The 20,380-nt window shown below is 35.9% G+C and overlaps 1 long non-coding RNA gene across 1 annotated transcript; it reads right to left on the reverse strand.

Moving 5' to 3' along the window:
- LOC110266627 lies at positions 449 to 19,656 on the reverse strand. The gene is made up of 3 exons (XR_002354073.1): positions 19,549 to 19,656; positions 8,586 to 8,589; positions 449 to 459 (listed from the first exon to the last, which is right to left on the reverse strand). It is a non-coding gene; the product is annotated as an uncharacterized LOC110266627 (long non-coding RNA).

Genomic DNA, 20,380 nt, shown 5'->3' on the forward strand with positions numbered 1-20,380 from the left:
TATTTTATTAAAAAAATAATTTTGTTTCTTCTTTTATTATTTTATCTACTTTTGTATTATAACTTATTTATTGTAAAAAATCATATATGCTAAGAAAGAATTTAATTTTTTATCAATTGCTCTTTCATTTAGTAATACTTTTTTTTTCTCGTATGATGTATTATTTTTACATTTTGATTTATAAACTATAAAATATTATTATTTGTTATTGTACTTTATCTCTTCTATTCCTTTATTTTGCTCCTATTTATTTGAGTTTTTAGGATAATTTTTTTTTTTATTTTATACAAGTTCATTTATCATAACTCTTTATATGTTGAGTCTTCTCAATGTGTTTAAATTATATTCCTTACATGCTTAATTCTATTTATAATTTAGAAGATTAAGAGATGAAATAACATCAATGAAGACTATCATGTTTATGCATCAATGGTAAGTATATAAATTGTATTCTATCTTCTCATAGTAAAATTTTTATTATTTATCTTGAAATAAGAAAAAATATTATAAATTACTTTGGACTAATAAGTCTGTTGATGTGTTCGCATCTTTAGTACTTTTCCTCGTATTATTTTCTTGTTTTCTTAGGTTTAATCACAGTTTCTCCTCTAATCTAATCACTTTTAAGTATCATTTGCTACTAAGGTATTTTATAAGTGTTTTTTAAGGAAATACAGGATTAAGAGAAGAAAATCAAGTACCATGCCACGTCATGATGAAGGCGTGCAACGCCCTGGAGAAGATGCAAAGCTGGTGTGCCATGGCAAGGAGGGCGTGCAACGCACCCTGGAGTACACAAGGCATGGCATGCCACGCCATGAAAGGGTGTGCCATGCCTTGAAGATGCCTAAGGCTCCCTAGAAGCAAGTAAGACAAGGCGTATAATGCCTAGTGAAGGGCGTGCAACGCCTTAAAGTGGAGTGGGGCTGGCGTGCTATGCCAGGTATGGGAGTACATTGCCCTGGGCCTTTATTGAAGTGGCGTGGAATGCCCTAACAAGCATGTAACGCTGGCCTATTCAAATGAAGGCGGCGTTTAACGCCACTGCTTGGCGTTAAACACCCAAGCCTAAAGATCAAGTCCAGTTACACGCTAGTGAGTCCATGTGCAATGCTAATAATGATTTCAACAAGGTCCATTCTGATTCCCATTTGAAGATTGAAGAAGATTCTGTTATGATTTGATTTTGATTTGGTTTTATTTTAGGATTTGAATTATTAGGAGTTATCTTAATTATTCTGATTAAGATAAGATTTAGTTTTTGAATTTAAATTAGAAGAAACCCTAGGTATAAATAAGTGAATGACATTTACAGAGGGGAAGGAATTTATTCCGCACAATTTCTTTTTAGTGTTGTTTTCCATTCTCCATGATGGATTAATCTTTTAGTCAAAGGATTAGAAGCTCTTTTTTTTTGTTTCTACAGATTATTAATCTAAATTTTCTTTTATTTTAAAGAGTTGCATTGACCTATTTCATGATTGAGTTATTTGTTCTTCATCTTTAAAGGATTAGTAGTATCAAAACGTATGCTAATCCCATCTTGAATTTGTTTATTGCTTCGACAGAACTAATATTCGGATTATGCTTGAAAACTCTTTCACATGACATTTTGAATCGACTAGACATAGTGGTTTTTAAAGTGTGCGACACATACATGATTTTCAATCACTCTAGTTTTGAATATGTGATATATAATTTAGATTAGAACAACTTTTGAAAATTGTGTTTTTATCAATCAGACATGACTAACTTGGATACGTGATATATAATCCAACCTAAGGACTACATTGGGATCTTATGAGGAACTAAATCGGATTTGTACTTAACCTTTTCAAGTAATTGATTGACCAAGACATTGGCGGTTGGTTAATTGAAGAGAAATCGATGAACCAAGACATTGGAAATCAGTTAATTAAGATTTGTCGTGAAAAGATCTTTGCATGCTTTAGAATAGGAAAACAAGATTTGATTTTTCTAAGACTTAAACATATTCGAAACCCTTGACATTCTCCATTATTATTCTCTTTCAATCAACATCACTGCTTCAGAAGTACTCAACTTCTAAGATTCCAAGCAAGACACAACTTTGCCCTCATCAATACCAGGTTTTATCTGATCTAATTAGAAATTTAACTTGATATTTGCATTCTTGATCCTTTAATCCTCGTGGGAATGATATCCACTCACTGTGGTATTACTTGAACAATCCAATGTACTTGCCGGTATCCGTGAGCTTAAGTTTTCACTCATCAAGTTTTTGGTGCCATTGCTGGGGATTAACTGAGATTGACAACATACATTGGGTAAAATTACTAAATTAGATCTTTTTTACTCTGTTTTTCTTTTTACTACTCCATATTACTTCTTTTCATATTTTTTCACACGGTGCTTTTAATCAAGTTTGGTGTTTGTATATAAGGAAGCAATAGATCCCATGAACACAATCTTCGCACTCAACAAGTGCATGTTTCAACAAGTTTTCTTACTCACAACATAAGTAGAACAATTACAAACTTCACAAGCCCCTAGCTATGATTTCAATGGAGGGGCATACATGGGATAATTCTTAAAGCCTGAGAACAATCCCTACTTTCCTGAATGGAGGGATTATCCTAATGATAACTGGTGGAATCAAGAACAAGCTTTCTCTAATGTTGCATGCCATATGCAAGAAAGTCAAATGCAATTCCAAAACCCTCTTGAGCATGCTGTAGAGGAACTATCTCAAACCGTGGCTGAGATTTTTCTTGAGAATAAGGTAAAAAAATTATCCCAAACTACCTCTAAGTTTGTTCAACAAATCCAAGATTTCATGCAAGAAACAAGAACAAACTTTAAAAATCAAGAAGCATCTATCAAAAGTTTACAGGTACAAGTGGGACAAATTACTAAGCAATTGACAGAGAAGCAAACAAATTCCTCTCCAAGTGATACAATTTCTAATTCTAGAGAGGAATGCAAGGTCACCAACCTGAGGAGTCCATACCCTAATGAATCTGAAGGTTGCATGAAGGTTAATAAAATTAACCCATTGATCCAAGAAGCTCTTGATAAAGGAGCCCTTCAGAACTTTGTACAGCATCTAAGTCTGGAAAAAGAAGAAAAGCTAGAAGAGGTGCGATCAATAGAGAAATCAATGAAAGAATTGAGGGATCATAATCAACAAACAAAAAGAACTATCTTGGAGAAGAAGAAGGTCAACAAAAATCAATCAATTCTCTATCTTAGAAAGCGGTCTGAGTCAAACTAGTGACGTTAAAAGAGCACTTGTTGGTAGGCAACCTAGTCGGTTAGTATCCAATTTCTTCTCTTTTCCATTAAAGTCCTTTCTTTTAATTAATTGAAAAAAATATAATAAATAAGTTATATTTTAGTTAATTTCTATTTTCTACTTATAGTTTTTTTTAATTAATTTTAATTTTAAAAACTAATTTTCAAAAGTTTTCGCTACCATCATTATTTCCTTCTTCTTCTTCATGCATCCTTCATATTTTGTTTACGTTTTTATTTTATTTTAAAATAAATTCATGCATGCATCACGTCACACAATATATACTTAGCTTTCTATGTTTCTCCATACTCTTTACCACTTGATAATATGTCCAAATCCTAAGTTTCGTGTTCACCAATATGTACATGGCCAAACTCTAGTTTAGTGTTGCAAATAAGACCAAAAATGAGGATGAAGAGAGCAACAATGATAGATAATGAATTTGGTAACAATTATGTATGGTGGTTAGTAATTCTTTCTTTTAAGTTTTCTCTTGCTTTTCTTTCTCTTCCTTTGACATCATGTCTATTTTTTTGTTTTACTTTGCTATCACACTTATTACTAAATTTGTCCTCCGAGCACTATAATCATATAAAAAGAGTGGCTTTTAATGGAAAAAAGTTGAATCAATTAAATAAAGTGCTAATATATAAAGTGGTAGTCCATGAATTGTGATTGTATTCCATGGAACGTAGCAACATGTGAATGGTCTTGAATGAAAGAGAAGAGTAATTCTTCATAAATAGAGGGTTCGAGAAGTATTATGAGATCTCTAAATATTCCAAAAAGATCTTTGAATTGAAAAGAAAAAGAAAAAAAAGAGAGAAAAGATAAAGCAAGAAAGAAAGAAGTATGAAAAGATCAAAAGAGATTCAAAGAATAACAAAACACTGAGCATCAATGGCTAGAGCCCAGTTATGTGCCTATGGTGTTTATTATCCAAGAAAAGGCTTGGACGATTAGATCCGAGGAGTACTTCATCACCCGATATATAAGACCCCGTATTTTTCCAAAATTAAATAATAAATTTGTTTATGATTTATTATATTTAATTAAGATTATATTTTAAGAGATTTTATATATAAATTAAGAAATTTTTTATTTATGATTTAGACCTTTAGTAATTGAATAATAATAAGAATTTTATATGCTTTAAGTTGAATAATTAGGTTTTAAACTTTATTTCATGATTATAAAGGAAATTGGTTTTTGTTATCTTTAAGTATTGAATCGGAGTATTTATTTGAAAATAAATTTTAAGTTGATAATTAAATAGTATTTGCGCGTCGAAATTAAGGTTGCTGTTGAACCATTGGAGCTTCTGGCCGCTATCGGAGCTGCTGTCGGGTCAATTCGGGATTGTGGCTCCTCCGTTTTGCTGTTACCGTAAGTATATTTTATTTTGAACCTTTGCCATTAGTATTCCATTATATATTATTAAAGATTTCACGATATTGATGGTTTAAGATTGAGTTATCGAGGTTGTATGTTACAATTAAAGCTATTTCTGTTATTGCAGAAGTAAGCAAAGCTGTGGATGCAGCCGCTGCTGTTGTGAGCCGAGGGAAAAAGGGACTTATCGCGTTAGAATTGCCAAGGAGAGTCGGATTACCTTGATTTGGTCAAATGGTGATTTTAATTCATTTTATTTTTAATAATAACGAAAAGAGATTTGAGTAACTAGTTAAAGACTTTGAAACAATAATTTAAGTATGATTTCAAGAGTTTGGGGACAAGTGAGTAAGTTTGAAGGTTATGCTTGAATTAAGATGTAATTAGTAATAATTGGTTTGATAGAGGTTTGATGGTGATTTCAATATTGAGGAAGAGGATAATGATTGAGGTATGGTGATGAATGAAATGAGATTGACACTGATGTAGATATTGATGAATTATGATTAAATTATTCATATGGCTTATGAATTTGAATTATCTAAGACACGAGTTTCCTCAGGTAGACGCAGTGGCTTGCAACCACTTACTCCAGGTTGAGACTCGATACTCTGTTGACCCTCTGTCGTAAGATGTGACCGGGCACTTTAACTCCTTGGGTTCCCTCTTTGCCACCACTTGCTCCAAGTTAAGACTCGATACTCTGTTGACCCTTTGTCACAAAATGTGACCGGGCACTTTAACTCCCCGGGTTCCCCATGGGCATGCATATATATATGAATTTTGAATATTCTATTATTGAGCTTGGAGTTTTACTCCATGGAATATTATATTTGAGCTTGGAATTTGACTCAATGGAATATTATATTTGAGCTTGGAGTTTGACTCCATGAATATTATTTTTGAGCTTGGGGATGCGCGCATAGAGGGACTGTCCAATGGTTAACTACTAGGACATGCCAGGTTGACTATATAACCGACAGATAAGACTCATCAGCATAGGACAGGTATGCATCATATGCATTTGTATGTTTTGATTGAGTGTACATTTGTTTTGGTTTGCCTAATTGCTTAGCCATGTTTATCTGCTACTTGTTTTACTTGATGTACCTGAATCCTATCTGTGATTTCTTTGTTTGTCTTGTATGTGTATGTTTATCTAAGAGACCTTCTTTGGTAGAGGCGTGATGAGGGTGGTTTCTGGTATGTGGTAATAAGGGCTGAGGCAGGTGGACTAGATGTTGCCTGAGTATTCTAATGTATGTATTTTTTGGATATGAGTGAGCGAGGTAAGTTGGATAGGAAGCCCCTAAGCACGTCCTTGGTCCTTTACTTTTCTTTAAACCAATCACCTTACTAAATTGTAAACTAAATGAAACTTCTTTATGATATTTTAAATTAAGTGTCCTCCATAAAGCTTTTTCCAAACGGTTATTTTAAGGATAAACTATTTTATAATGAAATTAATTCTATTTGCAAGTATTTATTTGCTTTAATAGTATTCCCGTCACTACTGAGAACCTGCGAAGACGATGTTCTCACCCCCTACAGATTTCCTTTCAGTGACAGGTTCAGGAAGCTTTGGCGCGAAGTCGTGATTGAACTACAAGCATATTATATGTGGTTGTACCTTATAAATTTTGGCTTAGTTATTAGATTTTTCCCTCGATGATTATGTTTTTAGTTTTTAGAGGGGTAGGACTTGTATTTTGAGGAGGTTTGAATAAGTTTATGTATTTATTATTATGTGGATATAATTGTGTGATTAAGTAAATTAAAGTAAAGTCTTTCTCGATTTCGTAACTAAACATTCGGTTGTATTCGCTAAGGCTCAATATTAAATAATTATACTATGAAATCAACGAATTAAAGGTAAGTGACGCCTGAGCTTTTAGTACGATAATGAGGTATTAAAAGTAAGGGTGTTACATTATGATATCAGAGTAGTTCATCCTGAATAGAGCTTTGGGAATAAACTGACTGTGCTTCATTTCATATTCTGAGTGTTTGATAAACCACTATTTTATGATTTATCTTGTGCTGATTTGAGTGGCTTTTATAAAATCTTTACACACTTAATCATACTATTTGCATGATTTTACAATTCCTTCCTAGTGTTGTTCTATGATTGAAAACTTGCTTCCTAAGCTTTTAATTTGTGTATTTTAATTCCCCTTTATACCATTCGATGCCGTGATCCGTATGTTAAGTGTTTCAGGCTTTATAGGGCAGGAATGGCTTAGAGGATGGAGAGGAAGCTTGCAAAAATGGAAGAAACACAAGAAACTAAGGAGATAACCAGCAAGCATCGATGCGCACGCATGGATTGGAGTTTGTACGGAGACGTGTGCGCGTGCCTGACGCGTACGCGTGACACGCGAAGATGACCAGCGACGCGTACGCATGACATGCGCGATCTGCAGAAGTTGCAGAAAATGGTGGGGGCGATTTTGGGCCGAGTTTGGACCCAGTTTCCGGCCCAGAAACACAGACTAGAGCCAGGAGACAGCAGAGACTCAACACACATTTACATTACGCATAGTTTTAGTTTTTAGTTCTGAATCTTAGAGAGAATTCTACTACTTCCTCCAGGGTTCTTCACATTCATAGTTTTAGAATTTATTGCTTTTGCTTTGGATATTGATAAGAGTCATTACCTCCATTGAAGTTTTACTAATCTAGTTTGTTTTCATATTCCTTTACTCTTTTATTGCTCATTAACCCTGTTTGGATAAGTATGTTTATGATTTTGGGATTTATTAATGCAAAGAACCATTTTTACTTTTAATTAATTTTCAGTTATTGTTTATCATGTCTTCCGTTTATTCCCTTTTTAATTATGTGAAAGTTATATTCATGTTAATGGAGTAGTTTCCTAACTTGATTGGGAGTTGATTAAGAGGAGAACCTTGAGTTGGAATACTCAAGTGTTAATCTTAATTGGAAGTTGTTGGCTGACTCTCTAGTCTCTGACTCTAATCCTCCCTTAGGAGAGGATTAGGACTTGGGTGATAGAGTTGGTTAGTTAGTTACTTGACTTTCCCTTATTAAGTAAGGGATGGCCAAGTAGAACAACAACCTTTTATTATTACACTTGGAAAATTCAACAAAGATAGAACTTCTAATTAATCTTCTCCTGGTCAAGGCTTTTATTTGAATTATATAAATTCTCTCGTTAATTTTCATTGCTTAAATTTACAATTATTTATTTTTCTGTTTCTCAAACTTAATAATTTCTTGGAAAACCTCTGACCAATAAGCTGCACTCTTTTGTCAACTCGTTGGGAGACGACCTGGGATTTCTACTCCCAGTATTTTGTTCTTAATTTTGTGACAACTCTTTTCTAAATTGATAAGCGGATTTTAGTCGGTTAAGAGCTGTACTTGCAACGCTGTTTTCTCTATAAATTCTTGATCGGCCAATTTCCGCCACGTCCGTGTTTGTCATGTTATAGGTCTTGTCCAGTTGACGAGAAATAGAGCTTTATGCACATGACTGTCTATTGATTAACGCTGTTAGCTTACCGTTGCATATCTACTGATGTTAAGTCTGGCCAACTTAATGCTTATGGTTTATGTGTATGGAAACGTTAATGGGTTATCATAGGCAAAATAGAAGTAATTGGTAACGCAAATAGTGGGTTCTGGGAACGTTAGGAGTTAATTCTTGAGGTTACTTGGTTATGTGTCTTGAACTCTGCGGGTGTCATATGACTTGTTCTTTCATGATCTACTTTAAAGTTCTTGTTTGTGATTTCTTTCTTAGAAAGTAAATTGATTATTTTCCAACCCTATTCTTTTGTTCACATGCATCCTCGTATGATCTTAAGTGCATATGTCTGCTTAAGTTCCTTGGATATCTGCTTTTATTGTTTAAACTTCTCTTTTTGACTCATGTACCATTGGATGTGCCTTAAACTTGTCTTGATGCAGTATACCTTTTAAATTGCTTGCTATGAGTACTTTTAAAGAATTTGTGATTCGATTTTTCTCTTATTTGAATATATCTACAACCATTCTTTAAATTTTAATAAAATCATTTTTGATTTGATATACACTCTTCTATATGAACTTTGAAACTTCTTTATACAGTTTATGACTGTTTGTTTCTAATGCATCGTCCATTCTTTTTATTGATTTATGGACATATACTTACTTTAAATACAACTTAATTTTTTAACAACTTTATTACAAATTTTACGCATATCTTTACCTGATTATATACTTAGGTATTTTTCAAAATTTTTGAAGGAAGATTTTTGCCTTTATCCCTGTTGATCTTTGTTTGAAAAACTTCCCCTAATTTATTTTAATTTGAATTTGGTTTAGCATAACACATTATTTATGCATTTATTATTCTTCTGAAAACATTGGGCTCATAAAATTTCTTTTAAGGATGGACTAATTCCTTCTTGAACTTTTTGTTTCTATGAATGCATGCTTTATGAATTCTATTTAAATTCCCTTGATTTAAGTTCCTTTCTTGAAATGAGTTGGTTTCCTTCTTAGCGCATCTTAATATTATTGAATATCCTTATAAAGTTATGATTTCAAGTATATTTTCACAGTTTTGTTTTAAACCTTTTTAAACAAGTTTTGATTTATTCTTATGCAAGGTTGTCCTTGACTTTGCATTCCTTTACTTGAGCAGTGCCTCTATTTGATGTGATTTGAACTTGTTTCGGTGCGACACAAGCATGTCTTCAAGTTTTAATAAAATTGCTTTCAACTCAGCCTACACACCTTTACCTTATACTCTGAAAATTTCTGTATGTGGTTTAAACCTGCTCGATTGTAATGCATCCTCTTTTCCTCTTATAAGCAAAACTTTATCTCATGTTTCCTTCCAACAAGATCGCAGTTTTCATGCATGCTTAAAAAATGAGAAAATACAATTTTGCTCTTAGCCAAATTAATCTTTCCTTTTTCAAATTTTGTATAGTCTATCTCAACTTGAATTTATATTGAAATAATGCCACATTCACGCTTCTATTATTCTTTTAAAGGATGTTTGTTACTTATCTTTTTCTTTTAGAATGTGAAATGATTTTTCCTTAAGTTTTCCATTCTTTATGAACAATGTATTTGAAAGTATTTTTAAATCATACTCTTGAGTTATGTGAGCTTTATCTTTGGTTTTGGATATTTTTCTTCTGTAAACCTCAAACTTCTTTGACTCAGCTTGAACTCAAAATACTACATTATTTTTCATCTTATTGGTCCTATCGAATTTCTTTGATTCAAGAGTTACCCTTAAAGTTGTCAGTTGATTCTCTTTCCAGCACTCTTCATTTCTTGTACATCCTTGTTTACTTATGGTCTCAACAATCCTTTCAAACTCTTGTCAATGTTGTCCTTCTTTGATAAGGTTTCATGTACTTCTGAGTAAACTCGAGATTTATTTTGGTGTTACGTGCGATCTCTAGGCATAGTAAGCAAATACGGTAGTTCTTTAGGACACGGTTCATGAACGCGGAAGGTGAAACTTGTAAGTTTGTGACATCAAAGAGAGTTGTGAAGTTTTGATTCACACGAAAGAATTTGTTTGATATTAGACTTGTGACTGGTAGTGAGTTTGCGAAGTGATTGATGAGGTTGAGAATTTTTAGATGTTTCGCTCGATAAAGTACAGTTGGGAGTTACGATAGTAAGCTATTTAAAACCCTTGATGTTGACACCATGTAAATTCTTTGTTTTGAACCTATCTTGTAACTTCTGCTTTACATCACACTCTTCTCTTATATTTAATTTTTGTAGCATACAGTATTTGAAAATTTATATATATGCCAAAACTTCTTGTTTTTCTAAAGTATTCAAAAGAAAAGTATTAACACTATGCAATATGTTATGTATTACTTTAATTTTCGAGGACGTAAATGTTTATAAGGCCCAGTTTGGGTAACCAACTTAATTAAGTTCCTTTTGATAAAATAACTTAAACAATAAATGACTCTGTTAAAAGTAACTTATAAATAAGTTATTTTGTATTTGGATTTTTAACTCTAGAAGTACTTATTTTATAGAAATGTGATAAAAAGTAGAAGTATTATGAGAGAAGTCATTTTTTTTAACTTCTCTATAAGCTCTTAAATAGCTTCTTAGAAAGTTGCAATTTGATTTTGAAAATTGCACCAGACATTAATACTACTACTTTTCATAAGTCAAAAGTTAAAAAAAGTTACTTCTAAAGTTTCCCAAACGGGCCCTAAGTGGGGTAGGATATAAGACCCCATATTTTTACAAAATTAAATAATAACTTTGTTTATGATTTATTATATTTAATTAAGATTATATTTTAAGAGATTTTATATATAAATTAAGCAATTTCTGAATAATTAGGTTTTTAACTTTATTTCATGATTATAAAGAAAATTGATTTTTATTATCTCTAATTATTGAATTGGAGTATTTATTTGAAAATAAATTTTAAGTTGATAATTAAATAGTATTTGTATAGATATTATTATTGGATTAAATTTGATTTTTAATTAATACACTACCTAAACTCTAAATTCCCAAAACACAACCCTAACCCTAATTTTCCAAAACTAGCCACAATTCCCTCTTACCCTTTCTTCAACACAGACACACAACATAAACGAACACAGGGAAAAGAAGGAAAGAACAAAAAGAAAGGGAAGAGAGGAGAGGGGACCGTAGGAAAAAGAAAGAAAGTGAGATCCGAGAAAGAGAGAGGTCACTAGTGGAGGGGGAGCTGTCTGCGCCACCACCATCACGTTACCTTTGCCGCTGGTTTTCCTTCGAGCCGCCGTGGAAGCAGAGCCGCAGAGAGAGAGAGAGAACTCACGGGTAAGAGAGGAAGCGTCACGCCAGCCACCTTCATCGTCATTCATGTGTCGCCACTGCTACTGTTGTCTGCGGCGCCGTCGTCCTCACCGCAAGCCTTCGCTGTTACCGCCAGCTTCCACCGCTGTTGCAACTCTCATCACTGCCGCCGATGAGAATGTGCGCGAGGAATAGATGCATAGAGGAAGGAAGATAGAGGGAGAAGACATCACTGCTCACGTTCCTGTGCCCAGTCACTATCGGCGGAGCTACCACCATCATGCTGGCTGTCAGAGACCGTTATCGAGGTCCTTGTTGCCAGAAGTTACTGTCGGAACTGTCACTGCTTTGTCCTAGCGTTCTTCCTGAGTGCGGCAAGTGTTCTTTGTTCGGAACCTTCGAAAAATTAGTGTTCTATTCAAAGTTTATTATAGATGTTGAGATGTTGGTGCCATATGGTTGAGTTCAGGTGTTTGCGCGTCGAAATTAAGGTTGCCGTTGAACCACCAGAGCTTCTGGCTGCTATCGGAGCTGCTGCTGGGTCAGTTCGGAATTGCAGCTGCTCTGTTCTGCTGTTACCGTAAGCAATTTTGTCTCGAACCTTCATCGTTAGTATTCCATTATATATTATTAAAGACTTCACGATATTGATGATTTAGAATTGAGTTATCGTGGTTGCATGTTACGATTAAAACTATTTTTGTTATTGCGGAAGTAAGCAAAGCGGTAAATGCAGCCGCTGCTGTTGCGAGCCGAGGGAAAAAAGGGACTTATCGCATTAGAATCGTTGAGGGCTTGATTCCTCAAGGTAAGGTTTTTTTTAATAAGAAAATGTTTTGGGCTTTGAATACCTTTTTTTTTTGAAAGAGAAAGCTCAACATCAAAATGGAGCAAACAATACAAGGAAGAAAAAACAAAGAAGTAACTCCTAAGTCATCTCCGGCATAGCCATCAACAACCTGAGTTACTTACCACACCATTTCCTAGCACATAAAAATGTTTGAGTCACACAATCTCCAACTCCTATTGTCTTATTCTGAAAAATAACATCGTTCCTTTGTAGCCAGATGTTCCACATAATTGAGAAAAACCCAACCATCCAACTCCTGCGCAAGTCTTTTCTCAATGGCGTCAATCTCCAACTTTCAAAGTGGTCTTTCAAAGTACCAGGTGCAGCCCACTTCTGTCCAAACTCTGAAATCCATGCACACCATATCTGCTAAGAGAACTCGCAAGTAACAAATAAGTGTTGTAAGTTTTCTACTTCTTTGTTGCACAAGACGCACAGATTATCATTCAGTTGTAGAATTCCCAGCCTACATAGCCGATCCTTTGTATTAACCCGGCCTACCAAAACAAACCAAGTGAACAGCCTTACTCGAGGTGGGACTAGTCCTTTCCAAATTTCCTTTGCAAATTTTTAGCTCAGAAACTCCTTGCCCAAAGTCTCTTCCTGCATAACCTGCACAAATGAGTTAGTAGAATAAACGACGTCCTTATCAAATTTTCACAACACTCTATCTTGCACTTTTGCTATCAATCTAACAGATTGTAAGACTTGAAGCAGCTGGTCTAAGATCTTTGTTTCTCATACACGTAGTTCCCTTCGCCATTGAAATGCCAAATCCACTCTATCCCATCCGAAAACCCACAGTCCCCAATCACTAATCCTTTTTTGTTTAAAATCAAGAAGAGTCTTGGAAAGGAGTTTTTCAACTTTCCCACCTGGAGCCACGTATCCTCCCAAAATCTGGTGGATCTACCATTCCCTACTTCTATAGTAAGTCCATCAATCATCTTCTGCCTCACATGTTGCTCCTTGATTGGCACTTGACATATGTCCCTCCACGGTCCACCTCTTAGGGGTAGTTGCTGAGCTGAAAGCATGAGGTTTGGGTTCAAATTATAACAGGAGCATACAATCTTCTTCCATAGTGGACATTCCTCCTTTGAGAACCACTACCACCATTTGAACAGTAGTGCAGCATTGCGTACCACTGCATCACCCACCCCCAACCCTCCTAACTTCTTTGGTGCCTGAACCAGCTCCCACTTCACAAGAGCCATGCCTGGACGCCCATCATCCTTCCCCCCAAAAGAACCTTCTCTGCAACGTGATAATTTTCCTTGCAACCGCATTTGGCATCTTATACAAACTCAGGTAATAAATTGGCAGGCTATTGATTACCGACTTGATGAGTACCAGTTTTCCTGCCTTACTAAGGACTTTTGCCTTCCACAAGCTGATCTTCTCTTCCACCTTGTCTATGATCGGCTTTCAAGTTTTTACCAGCCTCGGGTTTGCACCTAGACTAATGCCTAGATACCTCACCGGCAAGGCCGCCTCCTGACAACCCAACAACTGACACATTCGGGTAACCCACTTCTGTCTGCAATTTACTGGTATCAAGTTAGACTTCTCAAAGTTAATGCTTAGACCAGACATCATTTCAAAACACCTCAGCAGCCTCTTATAGTTTTTGACTGTCTCCTCATCCGGGGGACAGAATAATATAGTATCATCAGCAAATTGTAAATGTGATAGCTCTATATTATCCCGACCAATAAGGAGTGGAGAGATTCGACCATTTCTTACCGCCTCCCCGATCATCCTGTTAAGCACATCTACCACCAAGACAAACAAGAACGGTGATAACGGATCACCCTGGCGAAGTCCCCTTTCCATTTTGAAGGGTTTCGATGGAGATCCATTAACCAGAATAGAGATAGAAGCCGTACTGACACACTCCTTTACCCATGACCTCCATGTCCTGCCGAAGCCCATCTTGTCTAGCATGGTATCAATAAAGCACCATTTAACTCTATCATAGGCCTTTTGAAAATCCAGTTTGATAATTGCTGATGCCTTCTTTTTCAGTTTCAACCATTGTACTGTTTCACATGCGATTAACGCTCCATCATGTATCTTCCTCCCCTTCACAAAGGCACTCTGCGATTCCCCAACTAGTCCTGGCATGACACTGCTCATTCTTGTTGTCAACAATTTAGAAATAACTTTGTAAATACACCCCACCATGCTAATAGGTCTGAGATCTTTTATTTCCTTAGCACCAACAAATTTTGGTGCTAACGCTACCCATGTAATATTGGAATCCTCTGATAATATTGCTGTCTCGAAAAAGCACATAACTACTGTAGTGAACTCTGCCCCAATTTCATTCCAAAACTTTTTTTATAAAATTCATGTTATACCCGTCACTCCCTGGAGCCTTAGAAGATTCACAATCCCAAACTGCCTTCTTCACTTCTTCCACAGACGGTAATACCTCTAGGGCTTCAAATTCCTCTCTATCTAGTCGATTGACTAGTCCGTCCCTAAAGCTCACCCTTGGAGAATGTTCCTGGTGGTACAGCCGTTTATAGAAGTTCCGAACCGCAGCCTTAATTCTTGGTTGATTCCTCACTAATCTCCCTTGGATAATCAACGACTTAATCCTGTTATTTCTTCTTCTCGCCGAAGCTATATTATGGAAATACCTTGTGTTTCTATCCATCTCAGTAGCATGCTGTGATCTAGACATTTGCTTCCAGTGCAGATCCTGTCTCTTATACCACTTTTCACAGCACCTCACTAGCACCTTCCTCCTTGCCTCCGTTGTACTATCATACCGACCACTACTGACCATATCGCCGACCTTCTGTATTTCTTCCTCAAACCTCTTAATCTTCTCAGGTATATTCCCAAAATGCTACTTATGCCATCTGTGCAGAGGTGTTGATAGCGCTTTCATCTTCTTTAAGAAGTGTATAGCACCCAAATCCCTCCATTCTTCCTTTACCATTCTTAAGAAGCCTTCATGTGTGAAGCAGGAGTCTAAGCTACGAAAAGGTCTCGGACCATCAAGTCTTCTGCTGTCTTCTATAATCAAAGGGCAGTGATTCGATAAACCTCTTAGACCTCCCCGCAGATGCAATCCCGGATACTCATCAAGCCACCCCAGAGACACTAGGCACCTATCAATACGGCTGCACGACTGCCCTCTAAACCATGTATACTTACGATCATTCAGTGCCAAATCAATCAATTCCATATCATTTATCCACACTTTAAAATCTTCCACAGACGCTGACATGCTAATCGCACCTTTTCTTTCTTCGGGATGCAGAATTTCATTAAAATCCCCTAAGCAGCAGAACGGAACCTGCCACAGCCCTGCAATATAGCTCAATTCTTCCCAAACAGAGGCCTTCTCAGCCCTCTCATGTGGATCATACACCAGACATATAGCACAGTGAAAGTTATCTTTTACCACAACCCCGTCTACACAGATCCATCTATTACCTTTATAACAATTATTCAATTTAAAGACCGTCTCATCCCATATTAACAATAACCCTCCAGAGGCTCCAATGGAACCCACAAACTCCCAACAAGCACTGCTATTTCCCCAGATACGAGCTACATCAAATTTAGTCACAAGCTCTTTCTTTGTTTCTATCAAACCTAGCATACCCAATCTAGCCTTACTGATAAAATTCTTAAGCATATTAACTTTTCCATTACCTCCCAACCCCCTAATATTCCAGAAACTTGAAATCATATCACAGAGTTATTACACACCTGCTTTCAATTTTTTGGCCTGCTTCGTCGAACTTTTTCTTTATGCTTCGCTTGTCTTCGCTTCAGAGCAATTGCTTCATTCTGCTCCTGTAAAATGACCATAATATCATCCTCATCACTGCATTGAACACCTGACTCTACAGCTAGTTTCTATGCCTCCTTATTCTCAGCCATCTCCTCTTCCCAACTTGGTCTTTGGTTTTCATGGTGCATATCAGTGCCACCATCCATGGCAGCTCCCTTCTCTATTCCTAATTGTGTACAAATAGCATGTTGTTCCTCTTGTTCCCTGCCTTTCTCCCGTTCCTCACTCTCCATCACAAGTTCCCCCTCCTCCGGTCCCAACCCTGTACCACCTCCAGACTGCTGATAAGTTTAGTAGATTAATGCAAATGGATAAATGCTTGTAATGTATAACACCCCAAATTTTTGAAAATTTAATAATTAGTTATTTATATGTTTTTATATTATAATGAGATTTTGTTTTTTAAGAAAATTATTTTTGTTGACAAAAATAATTAAATAGAATTTTATGATTATTAAAGTTTAATTTAATTATGACTTATTCTATTAGTTTGAATTATTTATTAAAAACTATTTTAGTAGATAAAATTTAAATTGATTTTTGTAAATCCCGCTAAAATTAGTAAATAAATAGTCAATAAATTAAATTTTAATAAGGAAAATTAGAAATGTAAATCCCATGTTAAACTAGGATAGAGCTCCTTAAAACGAGAATTTTGACACTAATTTCGAAGAATTTGGCCCAAGATTAGGCCGAACGGGCCGAACCGGTTGAACTGGGCCCGTGGGCCCAACCGGTTGAACTGGGCCCGTGGGCCCAACCGGACCCATCACTTAAATGGGCAGAAGCTCATCTTCTTCCCCATTTCAGTAGAAACCAACGCTGAATAGCCAAGGGAGAAGAAGGGTACCAAACCCTCACCACCACCTTAATCCACCATAACTCCTTCATCCGAACTCCAATCGCCGCACCGTTTGCAGCCACGCGTCCACCGCGTTGAGCTCTACGATTCTATCAGATCAATTTCATAGCTAAGCTTCAATATCACCCCAACCTCTCTATCCCTCAATTTTCGAAATTAAAGAGAACCCATGTTGAAATTTTGCTTGATTTGGCGCTCTAGGTTCAATTTAGCTTGTGGAGCTTGACGAATTTAGTTCGTTTAGTCCGTGGGCATTGTGAGAGTCCTAAAATCTAGTTATTTCTTGTTTGGATTATGTTGGTTATTGAATTGTTGGGTATATGTATGTATATATATGTGTTAGGTGTATGAATGCATGATATGGAGACCTTGGAATCATTGGAAGCTTAATTTGAGAGTTTGGTGGAGTTAGAGTTGAATCTTGGTGATTGAAGCATTTTCCCTTTTTCCTTGTGGATTTCCTTGGTTATGTTGAAATCGGCCAAGGTATGGTTTAGGTTCCACGTGTATTATATATAATGTCATGTGAAAACTTAGGTTAGAGAACTATAGGATAAGCTGGAATGATTATGTGTATGGAATGTTTAGTGAGAATGATATGATTTGAATATGTATGGTGTTTACTTGGTTTTGTTGATATTGGAATGATGGATGATGATATGATGATGTTTGGAGAACTTGTGATCATGGCAATATGTATATATAGGTTGGTATGTTGATATTTGTTGATAAACTTATGAAATTTAGGTTGAAGTGAGATTGTTATTGAGTTGACAAATGGTAGGATTGCAAAGATTGTTGTGATTTTGTTAAGGGTAAGTTACATTGCTGATTATAGGTATGATGGACTGGATTGGAAAGAGCTTTGCAAAGAAAATGAGGTTTTGAAGCGTTTTGTGAAATTTGGTTTTTTGGCTGAACTTCGGTGACCCATAATTTGGATTTAGGACCTTCAAATGATTTCAAACTTATTTTGTATGAAAATTAGTCCCGTGAAGTTTACACCGTTCAAAGAACGGATCGAAAATGATTTAAAATGAAGAAGTTATGTGCATCGGAAGTTTGATGTTCAAAATGTAAATTCTGCAGCTTTTTGACTTAACCAAAATTTTAACCAAAAACCTATGCATGCGTATGAAAGCATACGCATTGATTACATTCAGTTTGGAACCTATGCGTATGCATACATATTCATGCGTACGCATAGCACCTAAAAAAAGGATGTTTCGCGTACGCATATAGGAGCCATACGCATGCGTTCAATTCTGTCCAGCGTACATGCGTATGCGGATAGATGTGTACGCACGCGTCTTGGCCTAAATACGTACGCGTGGCCCTGTTTTCTGCAAAAACTAGATTTTGAGTTTTTAAACTGAATTTCAAACTTATATCCTCTATTTTCCTATTGTTAGTTCTAAACTTGGTTAGGAAGCTTAGTAATGAGGTGGAGTTAGTAAATTAAGGTAATTTGAGGGTGAAGTAAAGGTTGAAAATGATGAAATCATGTAAAAATAAGATGCATGCATTAATGATTGAAGATGCTAAGGCTTGAATGATTGATTTCTATAATTACTATGAAATGTATGAGGCTTACACGTTTAAATTATCTGAGATACGGGTTTCTCTGGGTAAAGTACGATGGCTTGCCACCACGTGTTCCAGATTGAGACCCGATACTCTGTTGACCCTGCGACGTAAGATGTGACCGGGCACTCTAAATTCCCGGGAAGGTTGACCCTTATTGAGCAATTTATAATATGAGAAAAAGCTATGCATAGACTCTTGGGGATGCGCATCGGGGGACAATCCAAAGGTTTAGCAAACTAGACTTGTTGGGTTGGCTTAATAACCGACAGATGAGACTCATCAGCCATAAGACAGGCATGCACCATATGCATATTACCTAAATTACTTGCTTGTGTATTAACTAAGTATGCCTAAATGTATTTGCTATGCTAATTGCATAATTGTTATCTGTAGTACTTGTACTATTCTTGTGTTTGATTTTATCTATTTAACTGTGTGTGGTATACCATTGGAGATGGAGGTTCGAAGGAAAGGCGGAAGGAAATAGGATTAAGGTTAAGTTATGTTAGGCTTGGATATCTCTAGAAAGCCACCCCCTTTATGGTTTCTATTTAATACTTTAAGGCTTTTAATCTGAGTATCGGTGTTCTAGGATTGCCTCTGGCATTCCCAGGACCTTATATATTATATGCGTGGCACCTTTACCACGCTGAGAACCTCCGATTCTCACCCTATACTGTGTTGTTGTTTTCAGATACAGGTCGAGAGACTTCTCACTAGGCGTCTGAACTTCTGAAGCGGAGTAGTCTTTGGGTTTATTTTGATGTACAACTTTATATAAATGTACTTAGATTTCTCTCCAAGAAACTTGTTTATTTTGTCCCTCCTAGAGGGTTGAGGAGAGTTAAGTTTTCAGTTATGTATTTTGGGTTTTCGGGATATGTATATATATGTAATTATTCTCCGGCCAGCCTTAACTTCACAGGCTGAGTTAGGAGCTTGTTATTCTGTACTTTTGACCCTCCATTCCCATTTTCTACTTAGTTACACCTATAATCTCTAGGTTTCTTAGCACGCAAGTAATCTCGTTTTCTGAGCGTTGCGCTTTTTATTTTACGATTTTGTTTTACATGTTTTTCAAGGCTCCTAGTTTATTTTATTATTTCTGCTATTATATGTATGTATTTTATTTTAGAGGTCGTAGCGCCTCGCCACCTCTATGCATATATACAATCATGACACATCATTAGTTTCATTCATTAAGTATATATAGTCATGTAATCATCCTTCAATTCGCTTCACTTTCTTTTCCTTTCATACGATAAGTAAGAGAGAGACCAAGCTTGCATGGAGAGAACCGTAACCCCCCACCGAATTTACGGCTTTAATTTTCTGATATTCGTAATTCCAATAAAAAATTTAATCTAATAAAAGTGTTTGTATACTCTTCTTCTATATATTGGTGTCACTTTTGATCGGTGGAAGTCGACAGTGATGTAGCTCTCCTACCCCTTGAGTTCGGTCAATTGGAGTTCTAGAAGGCACACACGATTTTGAACGTTTTTTTTTTCGGTAGCTTGGTCAGAAGGTTTTTCCGGAGGTTTCGTGGTTTTAATTTCGTACGGAGGTAGGGTTTGGTAACTTTATAATAATTAAATGTGAATTTAATAAGTGAATGTTGATTTGGTTGATTATTGTTTGAGTTTGAATGAGTTTATGTTGAATTATTGTTGTTGCTTGTGATTTGTTAATTTGCCTATGAAGAATAGCTCACTTGTGTTTGTTTTAATGATTTTAGGACTGTTGTGATATGATAATTTTGAGGAAATTGATGAGATTTGGTAGTTGAAAGATTAAATTAAAAACTGAGAA

This window comes from Arachis ipaensis, chromosome B09 (genome assembly GCF_000816755.2).
Source record: "Arachis ipaensis cultivar K30076 chromosome B09, Araip1.1, whole genome shotgun sequence".
NCBI classification, from domain to species: domain Eukaryota; kingdom Viridiplantae; phylum Streptophyta; class Magnoliopsida; order Fabales; family Fabaceae; genus Arachis; species Arachis ipaensis.